Genomic DNA, 11,687 nt, shown 5'->3' on the forward strand with positions numbered 1-11,687 from the left:
TCAGTTGTAAAGTCTTGAATCAGCAATTTCAGCTGATCCTAGTTTTGCAGCAATGCTCCCTGTTCCTGATGTTTAGCCAACATCTCAATTCTGGATAAATGCTTTTTTTTAATTATTAGTTTCTCTTTTTAGTTGATTCTGGTGGTAGGAACACATTCCGGTGTGTATAAAGTCTGTCATAGCCATACTATATAATGAAGCTGACATGTAGTGTGGTGGTATCTGGAAAAAATGTCACCACCTTATCTTATCTTAGATTACCCGTATGTTTCGTACAACATATAGTATCAATATGGTAGAAATAAATATTGCTTACACTGACATGCTCTTATTGTAATGAAATGGTTTAATATCTCAAGGAGCGGATTTAGTATTTTGATTGTGGATAGCATTGCATTCTAAAATAAAATTCCCAGAAGTCGCCTTTTCAGTCCTCTTGACTACCAGATTCTGAACTTTAGATGTTAGCTGTCGGTAGCAATACTAAAAACTATAATAGACCTGTGGTTCTTAATCTAGTTTGTGAGCCTCTTTTTTTTTAAATGCTTGCTACATATTTCCAATTTACTAAAAACTACTATTGCAGAATTCCTCTCCAGGATCACTGTTTCCAGTATACTTTAATTTTTGGACCCAAAGACATTTCATGAGCCAGCACAGTAAGGCAGCTGTGGAATTATGAATGAAGGTTGGAGTGTGCAAATGAATGAATTGATGCAGGGTACTTGGGTCACTGTTCCTCTCACTTTTTAGGGGAAGGCTGCTGTAGAATGTGTAGCAGCCATACAAAGGCTGTACCTGCAGCCTTTTGCAGTAGGATCAAATGCCACTTTCTTGGCTATGTTGCAAAGCAATTGATTTGAGGTGATCTGGTTGAAGATGCTGTTAAAGGAAAAAATGCTATCTTATTGCATCTGCCGTTTCATTAATAGTGAGATTTTGTTTTTAAATAGCCTGATAGAAAAATATCTGTCACAATTTTTTAATACGTGATGTTGGGGTCTTAATGAAGAGAGGTATTTTTAAATAGAAAGTCGTCTGCGGGTATTTTCCTTGCACACAAATGTACATTTATTTTCCTATGAAATATTACATCTTTAACTAAAAGATCATTTGAGGTCAAACTGTTTGCTCAGACCATTTCAGTGATTTGTTTCCACCAATGAAAGAATTGGTTGAAAATTAGAATTCTATCTTGCCTTAAAATACATACGTAACTTTTATGATTAGTGGAGATTAATTTCTGAGGCAAAGGATAGGAGTATATTTAGCATGTTGTGCTTCAGAATACTGTCTTTCACTATGGTGAAATATGCAAATGAAAAAAATTGGATGGTGTTTTATATTTAACATGATCACATCAGTGATTTAAAATGCTATCTCGATTTCTTTGTTGAAAATGACTATATTTGTACTACTTTATATGTCTGACCAAGCAAGCATATGCTGCCATATGTGGCTAATGCTTACATTGCAGTCTCTTTTCTAAGCTGATCTGGTATACGTTTGTTATTGTAAGACAAACTAAGTGCTTTTTCATTTTCTAGTGCTGTTTATAAATGTGGTTTACATAAAGTGATGAATTCAACATCAACTGCACAAATCTGTCTTGGAGACTGCTCATCACATTTTAATAACATGACATATTCCTTTCAGGCTCACAACCAGTCCATGTGGAGTGCAGTCGCATATTTTAGTTTTAGCTAAGTTTTGGCTCTTCCCAAGTTAAACTACGCCATTTAAGCTAGCTGAGTATAGAAAAACTATTCTTCAGCTTTTGTAGTTTATCTTGATTCTTCAGTATTTTTATGTAAATATGTAAAATAATCATTATCATTTATTATCATGCCTGAATTAACTTTCACTTATTAATACGTGCATACTTTTTTTTGCATATTTTCGGCAGCTGACTTAGAAACGGCAACAAAATGTACTGTTTCATTTTGCAGTTAAAAGTCCTTAGTCCCTGACATTTATTAGCAACATATCAATATTGAAGGGCGTTTGATTTATAGCTTGCAGCATTAAGGGATCATGTACAAAAAGAGCTATCAAGTCAAGCATGCGTGTACATGTATCCATGGGATTGTCAGGCTTATCATCATGTCAAGCATGCGTGTACATGCCTCTATGGGATTGTCAGGCTTATCATGTGTTTCATGCGTGCAAGAATGTGGTGATCTGGAATGACTGGAGATGCAAAATAGAAACCTGGAGAGACAGATCTTATTTTTCACCCTTGCAGATTGTTCTACCTTAAGCTACAGACTCATACAAATTCCCCAGCTATCTTAGTCCCACCTTGATGCTCATCTCCTTGGTTCTGTAACAAGGTTTGTGCGCTTAACTGGATCAGGAAACTGCTCTGCCTGAAAAATAACCTACTTGATGAATGAAGGTCTTGAAATAGTTTTGGTTTCTGTACATGTCAATTGTTAGTCTTGCTTTTGATGCTAGTTAAAAGTGTGGATAATGTTACATGGCATTTTTATGGAATATGGGTATTTATCTGCCTTACAGACATTGGAAACACCAGACGTTCTTTCATGGAAAATCAAACAGTAGTTAAAATGAAAAGCTCTGGAACCAGTGCCAAACTACTGAATCACTCCGATGATAAGTTCTAAAGGAAAATTTTCTGTTTCAGAATACAAGCTGGACTGAGCACAACATTTCCTCATAGAGTATCAAGCGTTTACTCTGCCAAAGCTTAAGAATTAAAAAAAAAAAAAGTAAAACATGATGATCACCAGCAAATGCTGATATTTTTTTTTCCATTTTTTTCCCTTTGTTTTAAGAAATAGTTTGAATAATATGGAAGTGCAGATTAATAAGTTTTCTTGTATACAACCTTTTGCTATATGTTCATATATGCTATATTGTTCAGAACATAAAAGCAACATTTAAAGTTGTAGCTGTCACCAATTTGCATTCAGTTGGTAGTTTTAGGAAAAAAGAAACATGGCCATCCAGTCCTTTGTATTCCTGAAGAAATGAAACGAAGTATTCAAAGTATGTAAGACTGTGAAGATAATTTAATCTAATTTGGTATTATGCTTTTTCCTAACTATTTATCAACATAAGTACTTTATTTTACATTAGAAATTCAAAGATCCAAAAGAAGATGTCTTTGACTTAGTTTGTGATAGACTGTTAGAAATGGAAGCAGTAAATATCATATTTATAATATAGTAATTGGCTACATTTTGCACTTTTATATCTAATGAAGAAGATGGATCAGTAAATGTTTGCATGTACTTTGAGCGTAAATTGTTTTGTAGATGGAAAAAATAACAATATTTCTAGGAAAGTCTCCAGACTAAATTTGTTTGCAAGTTTTGAAACACACAATTTGTTACTTTGGAATAGTTGGAATGCAAGCTTTCAGAAACATTACTAATAAAAATAAGGATATTATCTCAATAAAGGAGTGATTTCCCTACAATATTAATTAACCTAGCCTATGTTCTCAGGTGCATGTTTTGTTCCTGGGAATTTTATAGGAAGGTCTCATTTGTGTCTCATCAACACAATAGCAATAACTCTCTTGTGCAAGGTTTGACCTAACACTAAATACATTGGGAGACTTCTGAAAGAGGCTGCTTTAATTGTAGTTAACCGCTGCTGTTATGGTTTTAATATTACTTTGTCATGTAATTATGCTTTTATTAAATCATAAGTATTATTTTTTTTCCTAGTTGGCACTTAAGAAAAGACAGAATTAAATTTGCTTTAATTACTCATATATCATAAAGTGCTTTGCTGACTTTAAACATTCATTCTCTACCCACTTCACCTGTAGGGGAAAACCACAAATAAGCATAAGAAGGAAATAAACAAATATAGAAATTAAATGTAAATTAGGGAAAACTTGCAACATTTGATATACCATAACAGATCTAACAACTATGCTGTTAAGTCTATTTTTTTCACCAGTGAAAATATGTTGAGTTTCTGTGACTGTTCCTACTAGTTGTGTTTACATATTAAAAAAGGAAACTTGTGTATATTAAGTAACAAACACATTCTTGACATTATTCCCTCTGTGGGTATGCAGTATTCAAAAAGTTGAACCTGCTGCAGCCTTGAACAAACATGGTTACTTTGATTTAGGCGGCGAAGGCCCATGGCTGGTTGAATCCAGCTGTGAGCTCAGTCTTGCCATGGCCCACGCAGCGATGTGGTGTGGTAGCGGTTATAGCAGAGCTGACAAAAGATGAAGGGAATCAGAAGACAGAAACTTCTAAATGAAGCTAAAAAAATAGCAGAGATGTTAGAATTGCCCAACAGATATCCTAATATGCTACTTACAAAGCTATTTGTTTGGAAATATGGGAATGTGTTAGTTTAGATGTTTGGTTCCCTGGGTGGTTTTGCACTGCTTTTTATCATGGATAGAAATTCACCAGATGATAGAAGTTACTTTTACCATTCAGTGAAATACTTAGGTAATTTGAAGAAAACCTATGTCCTAATTGCATATTAACTTGTGGTATGGAAAATCAGATCTTTTTTGTAGGACAATTTGTGAAGCTGAGGCTGTTGGGTTTTTTTTTCTTGAATGCTTATATTCCACAAAGGGTAATTTCCATTTGGCTTGCCCGCAGCACTATGAAGGAGCTTTGACTTTAGAAAGTAAGCATACTTACCAATGTATAACTTCTGTTTTGTTAAATGAGAAAACTACATCTTTGGTAATTCGTCAGCGTATGATTCGTACTGTAACTATACTTCTGTTTCATGGTTATTATAATATCTATATGTTTTACAATTAATGTAGAAGATGCATGATGTCTCCTCAGACAAAAACATGGGCTGTTCTTTCCTCAGAAGATTGGAAAGTAATTTAATTCCCCTAAAAAGGAGAATTGATCAACGTTTCTTTCATTTAAGGTTTTACCAGAGGCTATCAAATTAGCCTTCAAAATAAATACAGAATAAAGGCAATACAGATCTATTTAAACCCATATGTGATCCAGAAAGGAAGAGAATAATAATTTTGCCTTTTCCAGTGCAAAAACTAGATAAACACAAAAGAAATGAGTGGGTGGCAGTTTCAAACCAAAAGGAAATAGTTCGTGAAATATTTATAGGTCAGCTGTGGAAATGTGCAAGAAAGAGTAGCAGATCTTAGTGTTTTATGTAGAACCAAGAAGTAATTGGTCTAATTGAAAGAGGAAAAGTCTTGCTTCCTAAGCTCTTTGTTATGACAGCCAAAGTGTGCTGGAAAAGAATGGAAAAAGAATTCTTTTTGGAAGACTGGTAGTGAATAAGTTTTACTGGAAAAGTTCAGAACCATCTTCCATTAGAAGAAAGCAAGTCATACATATTTATAAAGAATAGTCATTTAAAAGGGGATATGAACCATGAAATCTTCACGAGGGCAGTCGTTCCCTAACTATGAAGGTTTTTAAGGAAAGAAGGCATGAGGCCACAAGATAAAATGTAATGGCATGGCAAAATTTCAGGATTTTGGAAAAATTGCTGTGAAAAAAATTAAGTCAATTTTAATCCTTTTTCCTAATTTTAATCCTTTAAAAATGCATAATTCACTTAAAAGATTCTTGTTTACTTTCATAGTGTTGTTGAGTATCTAATATTTCCACAGCTGTGTTCAGTATTACTCCGTTGAGAAAAATATGTCTTGTGGAAAAAATAAGTCAGCTTTTATATATTTTCCCTAGGAATCGCTATCATACGAAAAGTTCCCACAGAGAAACATAGATTTATTTTAGTAATACTGCATGCAAAACCTACAGTTTTCTGTATTTCTACTCATAATGCTGCACACTTGGAATGAAAGTTCTTTTCCCTGAATTAATAGAACTGCTTCGAAGTACTTTGTAGAAAACAGTGCGTTTTTAGCTGGTCTTAGCTCAGTTTATCAAAGCTATGTTAATATAAATAACAGCCTAAATCAGAAGCTATGAATTACACAAATGTTTGCATTCAATAACTATGTGAACTGTATCCTGTACAAAGAGTTAAACAGAAAAGAAATGGAAATTCTGCCATACTACAGTAATTGTTTACTTGGTGGCTGTAGGAAATTCCTTACATAACAGGCTATTAAATAAGAAATTATAAGGTAAATGTTTTTCAAGGTGAACATTTGAAATAATGCAACTGTTAATGCCTTCATTTACTTTAGTTCTTTAATCCTTGAAAAAAAAAAAAAAAAACAAACAGTTAATGAATGGAGCCAGGATGGCTCAAGCAGACTGGAAAAATATTGTTTTGGGGAATTCACTCAACTCTGAGTATTGAGTTTGAGTATTTCAGTATTTACTCACTTGCAGAGACTCCAGAGAATGTTTGTGTCCATTATGGTTTCCCTTATGGCTGGCAAACTTGTAGGACTGGATTTGAAGCACAAGACAAGAATGTCACTGGCTTTTAGGACTCATCAGAAAAGCGATAGCTAAGCCTTTAAACTGCCAAACACCAGGTAATTTTTTCAGCCCAACATAACAGTTATTGGACCTTATGATAAATAAGCAATGTTCAGGCATTTCCCCTAACTGCCTAGCTCCTAATACCCAGCATAGTTTTGCATATTTTTATCCTCCCGTAGGAAAGAAATTAATGTTTATAAAGGAACGTGCAAACTGGGGAAGAAAGAAGATTTTTCCTTTTTTTTGAGATTAATATGGTCTTCGAATTAGTTGTACTACACAACATTTCCCCAAGCTGAAAAAGTTACAATTTCTGAATACAGTGCTTTGAAGTCAATGCCCCAAGTAAATCTCATTACCTATAGAACTAGAACTCCCAGATGAAAATCTGAAAATAAGTTAAAATGCCTATTTCGGTGGGTATCCCTCCGGCTTCCCAGGTACAGGCATCAATGAGAGACAGACCGGTATGAAATACAGATCAAACTTTACTGCTAGTTTTAGTGAGTGACCGAAATAGAATGATTCGTGGCTGTATGGGTTCATATAATAGTACTCAGCTACTGGGCAATGACAAGAGGTAAAGTTGTCATCAACCTGTAGCCCATCTCACCGTTCAAATGAGATTCCTCTTCATTTGTGTCTTGTAGTATCCCAGGAAACTCAATTAATTGGTGGGAATTTCTAATTGACATGACTGCAGAGAAGAGGCAGTGGTGTATTGCTCCAAGAAACTTCATAGCAATGACCAGATTGTGTATTGGGAAACTTTATTAACTGTGTTCACAGGCTGATAAAATCAGTAAGTACTTCATGGAAGTGTACAAAATTATGTTCAGCAGCAATTAGGCAGGGGTATGTGTAAAGTACATAAGAGCATAAGAACAGCTGGACTCGATCAGACCAGTGCCCATCTATCCCAGTCCCCTGTCTTTGATAGTCACCAAAAATAGTTCCACAGAAAAAGGGTATTGCAGTTCATGGTGTTCCTTTGCTTTTAGTTTCCTTGAAGCAAAATAAAGCAGTGGTTTTAAGACAGCTGTTTCATTTAGTTTTGAGATTTACCCTGAGGTACTTTGGCTTTTTTTTGTGCCATTCCTTTTAGGACTGATCAGACATTATCCGGTTTAGTTAAGGACATCTATTGTATGGAAAAAGCTGACACCATAATGCTAGCAAATCTATTGGTTTGTTTTGCTTTACTAACTGGAGTATTGCAGGATGATAATTTATCATGAATTGTTTTCTGGTGTGATCAAAAATATTTATGCAGTACTCGACTATGTAAGTTCTTTCAGGGATGCACAATGGTGTGTGAATGTTTCCCAAAGGTAATTTAATGACATAGTAACTGTTGCAACTTGTTCATCATGCATCATATGTAATGGAAAATGTTTATGAAAAGTTCTGTTTGATATTTTCTATTTACTTCTTAAACTGAAAAGGAAAAAACAGTGCTAAGTCTTTATAGGTCTATCCTGATGGAATTTTAATGTGGAACAAGGTGTCTGTCAGCAAGGAACATTACATGTGTAATGAGACTTTCTAACTTGGATATTGGGAACATTAAAGCAATGTATTTCCATTCAATTTCATCATAACAGTGGTAACAACATTGTTAAAATTATGCTTGCTAGCATTTGAGTATAGCTGCTTGATGCCTAAATTGGTATAAAACTTTTGAGTATTATAAATAAAAAATAAAAATGAATAAATGAAAATAAAAAGCTAAATTCATTTTGATCATATGATCATTTCTTAATGTGGAAAAGGAGATCTGTTTAATACATTTTAGAGTTTTGTAAGTGACGTCTTCATTACTTTTAGGTGGAAAAAGTGTTCCAACATTTTTCCACAATATTTTGGGCCTTGCAACTGTACAGAAGTTGTTGACATCATTAAATCAGAGCTCTTATTTCACGTCTGCTGTTTTTTCCCTATTTAAAGTGGTTTTCAGTGTGCCAAGACAAGTAAAATTAAAGCCTTTCCCCTCGAAATAGAGAGTTTGGGATTTAATGGCAACTCGCTATAATAGAAGGGTAATGTTACTAAATAAGCAATAGCAGCAGGGATCTCTTTTGTTCATTAGAAAACAGGAATGTATGTCTACTGAATAAGTCAAACGCTTTATTATGAACTAGTCTTTTTATCTGGATGTTTATTCCTTTTTCACTTTTCAAGAAGACAGCAAGACTGTTATGCAGGGTTTCCTCCAAATCAATGTAGGTTACATGGTTGATTGCTGTTTCTGGTCTGCTAAATCTTTAAATGTTTCCTGCATGCAAAACCAGTTTTAGAAGTAAGTCTCTTTAAAAACATGCACTCTTTCCAAAGTAGGCTTCACCTCTGTGGTTGGAATGTTCTACAAAGATGGTCATGATGGTCATAGTGTGATTCTGACCCCCTTTAAGCGGTGGTTTGAACTGAATTTTGGTCTTCCAAAACTTGAGAGAGAAATTCAGCAAGGAGTGGTTGTATAAAAGTTGTAACACACGTTGATACTGCATGTTCATTGTTGCTTTCAGCATTAAAATAGGAGGAGTGACTCTCTGTTGGCTGTTTCAGGCTGTAAATTCAAAGAGGAAACAGGCAGGTCCCTGTGTTTATGTTTTTAAGTGCCTGCACTTCCAAGTGAGTAGAGGTTTTGAAGCTTACTTAAGGAAGCTTCAAACTTCCAGAGCACCAGATATTGTATTGATCTGCAACCTTATGATAAGTAAACTTGTTTTCTGAAAACTGCTTCATATAGATAGTTATCAGGTTTATTGTGTAAAATTGTTTTCGTAGTATTTTCTCATATTTCTGATATTTTACTGTTGGTAGTGTTGTGTTTTCTGGAAATTAAATATGTTAGGAATTAAACATAGTACTTAAATTGGCAAATGTTTTCTCAAGAGAGTTTCAACTAGTTAACATTTGTATTACTATACAACAGAAATTATAAACTGTTTATTTTGTTGCTGTAATATAGCTGTTTATAAAGTTGTGACTTGAGAGACATCTTAAAAGTTCATTGATTTCTTTCACTAAAAGAGTAGCCAAATTGTTGGTAGAGAAATGATAAAATCATGCTTCCCAGTTCTGATTTTTTTTTTTTTCCCTTATTGAATGCTAAGGGGTTTTTGCATGTTTCAGGATCGAAATTCAGAAATTGTATCAACCACTTCATAATGATATGTTAAAGAGAATTCATTGGGTGAAATTCACTTTGTTGTCTTGGGCCACTAGAAAGCTAGTGGTCACACTTCAAACTCCTTTTTGGGGCAAAGTTGAGTGATTTGTAGCTTTAGCATGAGGGGATCTCTATTCTTTATTAAATTGAAATGGAAAATGGAGAAGGGTGTATACTGTGAGCTTTGTTTTTAGGGTCTCGGAAGTTCTAACAGCCTCAACACATGGGATTTAATAATAACAATCTCACTTTGGGAGGCATTTGATGCCTTTATTTTTCTGAGAGTTTTCTTTAAAGAAAGAACTTCTACCTTGCTTTAGAGGAACCATGGTCTCTAATCATTGCTTCAAATTCAGAAAGCTACCCAAGCTTCCGTGGTAACAACCTTCTTTTGTTGGACACCTTTGCAGTTTTGATCTTACCAGAAGTGTATGTCCCTGTGCACAAAACAACAGTTCAGGCAGATCCTCAAAGTTCTGTCATCATTTAACCAGTAGAAAGATCCTACTCAATAAAAATGTCAGCGTCGATACCTTTTGTATTAGTATGGTGATAACCACAGGATGTTGGAATTTATAATGAGACCTACCTGAAGGATTTAACAGGTCTTGTCCAAATTCTCATGTATGATGCGTGAGCCAGCAATGCAAATCAAAACTTAGAAATATAACAGAGAGTCTAAAGCCCCCAGATTCATCTTACGCCCCAAAGCACTGTGATTCTGGAATTGCTATTGCTATTGAATCCTAACCTTTGCTGTTCTGGGTCTATTATTGACTTTGAAATATTTACCTTCTCATATTTTCAACATTTACATTATATCCTTGTATACAGATATATTTACCTTATATTTGTCTCTGGCTGGGTTACTAAAATATTTTTTTATTCAGATTTTTGCCCTACTCTAACTAATTTTCTCTCTGAAATGGTTAAAAAAAAATCTGGTGGGACGTTTCTGCAGTCTTAGCATCTTGCGCCTTGCTGTTGTCGTGAATACAAATTGCTGCTACATCTGCACCTGGAGAACAGGAGAAATGAGAGTACTTCTGTGCATATACCTAAATCTGATTGTTTGTCAAAATTGTTGCTTGATTGGCTTAACAGTTTTCTTCCTCATCTTCATTCTCATCAGGACTTGCTGATTTGCACACAGTGTCTTTCTGTGGGTGGTCATTATTCCACTTATCTAGGAATAATGTGCAGGCTCTCCCAGTATATCTCAATTGAGTTGCTTCTCCAACTAAAAAAAAATCAAGTGGTGTCTACTTCTGTAAGACTTAGGACATTTTCAAAGGACCAGTATGACCGAGGTTCAAACAAGTTATTTCAATTCCACAAAAATGTCTAATGGCTGTTACAGGGTTTGGTCCATGCTATTTTATAAGACTTCTGAGTTTGATAATACTTCAGCAGAACCTACATGCCATTCGCAATCTAATTGCCTTCTTGAGGTATATTAATTTCCAAGGTAAATTATGTGCTCAAATATTTGTTAGAGAATAACCAGTAACTGTAGGGGGTTTAACCTGAGCTGACCTTGCATATTTTTATCCTACTGGTGTCCAAAGATTCTGAACTTGTTCCCATATTTTTCTTGACCAAGAATGGTCAGGTCACTTCTCGAAGTTGTACTTTCACAAGCTGTATATGGATTACTGCCATTTACTGTGTTTATAAAATCCTCTGAGGCTCACTGTTAAAAAGTAGTGGGATTTTTTATAAGAAAGTCCATTTCACTTCCAATGTAGTTGGTAATTTTGAAGAGTTAACAGACTTAAACTGCTTACATTTGACATATGGAAATGTTATCCAAGTTTAATTGCCCGTGTATTTCTTGAGTGAGTAAGCATCTGTTTGTTGCATACCCTTCATCCCTTGGCTTCTTTCTCCTTCTTGGTCTTCTGCCTCTGCTACTGTTGTGTTCTGGTTCCAAAATGTTTTTTCTTCAGTCTCTGTTTCACTACTGTGGCACATATTTGCATCATTATTTTAGATCATTTCATGTTATTGAGTGCCTCTTGTAGGAACAACGTATCACAGTGTACTTTCAGGCAAGCTTGATACCCGTTGTATTAAATGGCCGAAGGAAAAGGGAAGAGTGTGGCCAGTAGGTCGAGGGA

At 34.8% G+C, this 11,687-nt stretch overlaps 1 protein-coding gene across 2 annotated transcripts in view; it reads left to right on the top strand.

Annotated features, from left to right (window-relative positions):
* The window catches only part of CENPP (centromere protein P), a gene marked incomplete at its 5' end in the record, with an annotated part of 147,597 nt that overhangs the window by 78,464 nt on the left and 57,446 nt on the right, over positions 1–11,687 (top strand). The gene's annotated exons all lie outside the window — the stretch shown is intronic.

The sequence above is a fragment of the Vanellus vanellus genome, assembly GCF_965231255.1.
Source record: "Vanellus vanellus genome assembly, chromosome: 9".
NCBI classification, from domain to species: domain Eukaryota; kingdom Metazoa; phylum Chordata; class Aves; order Charadriiformes; family Charadriidae; genus Vanellus; species Vanellus vanellus.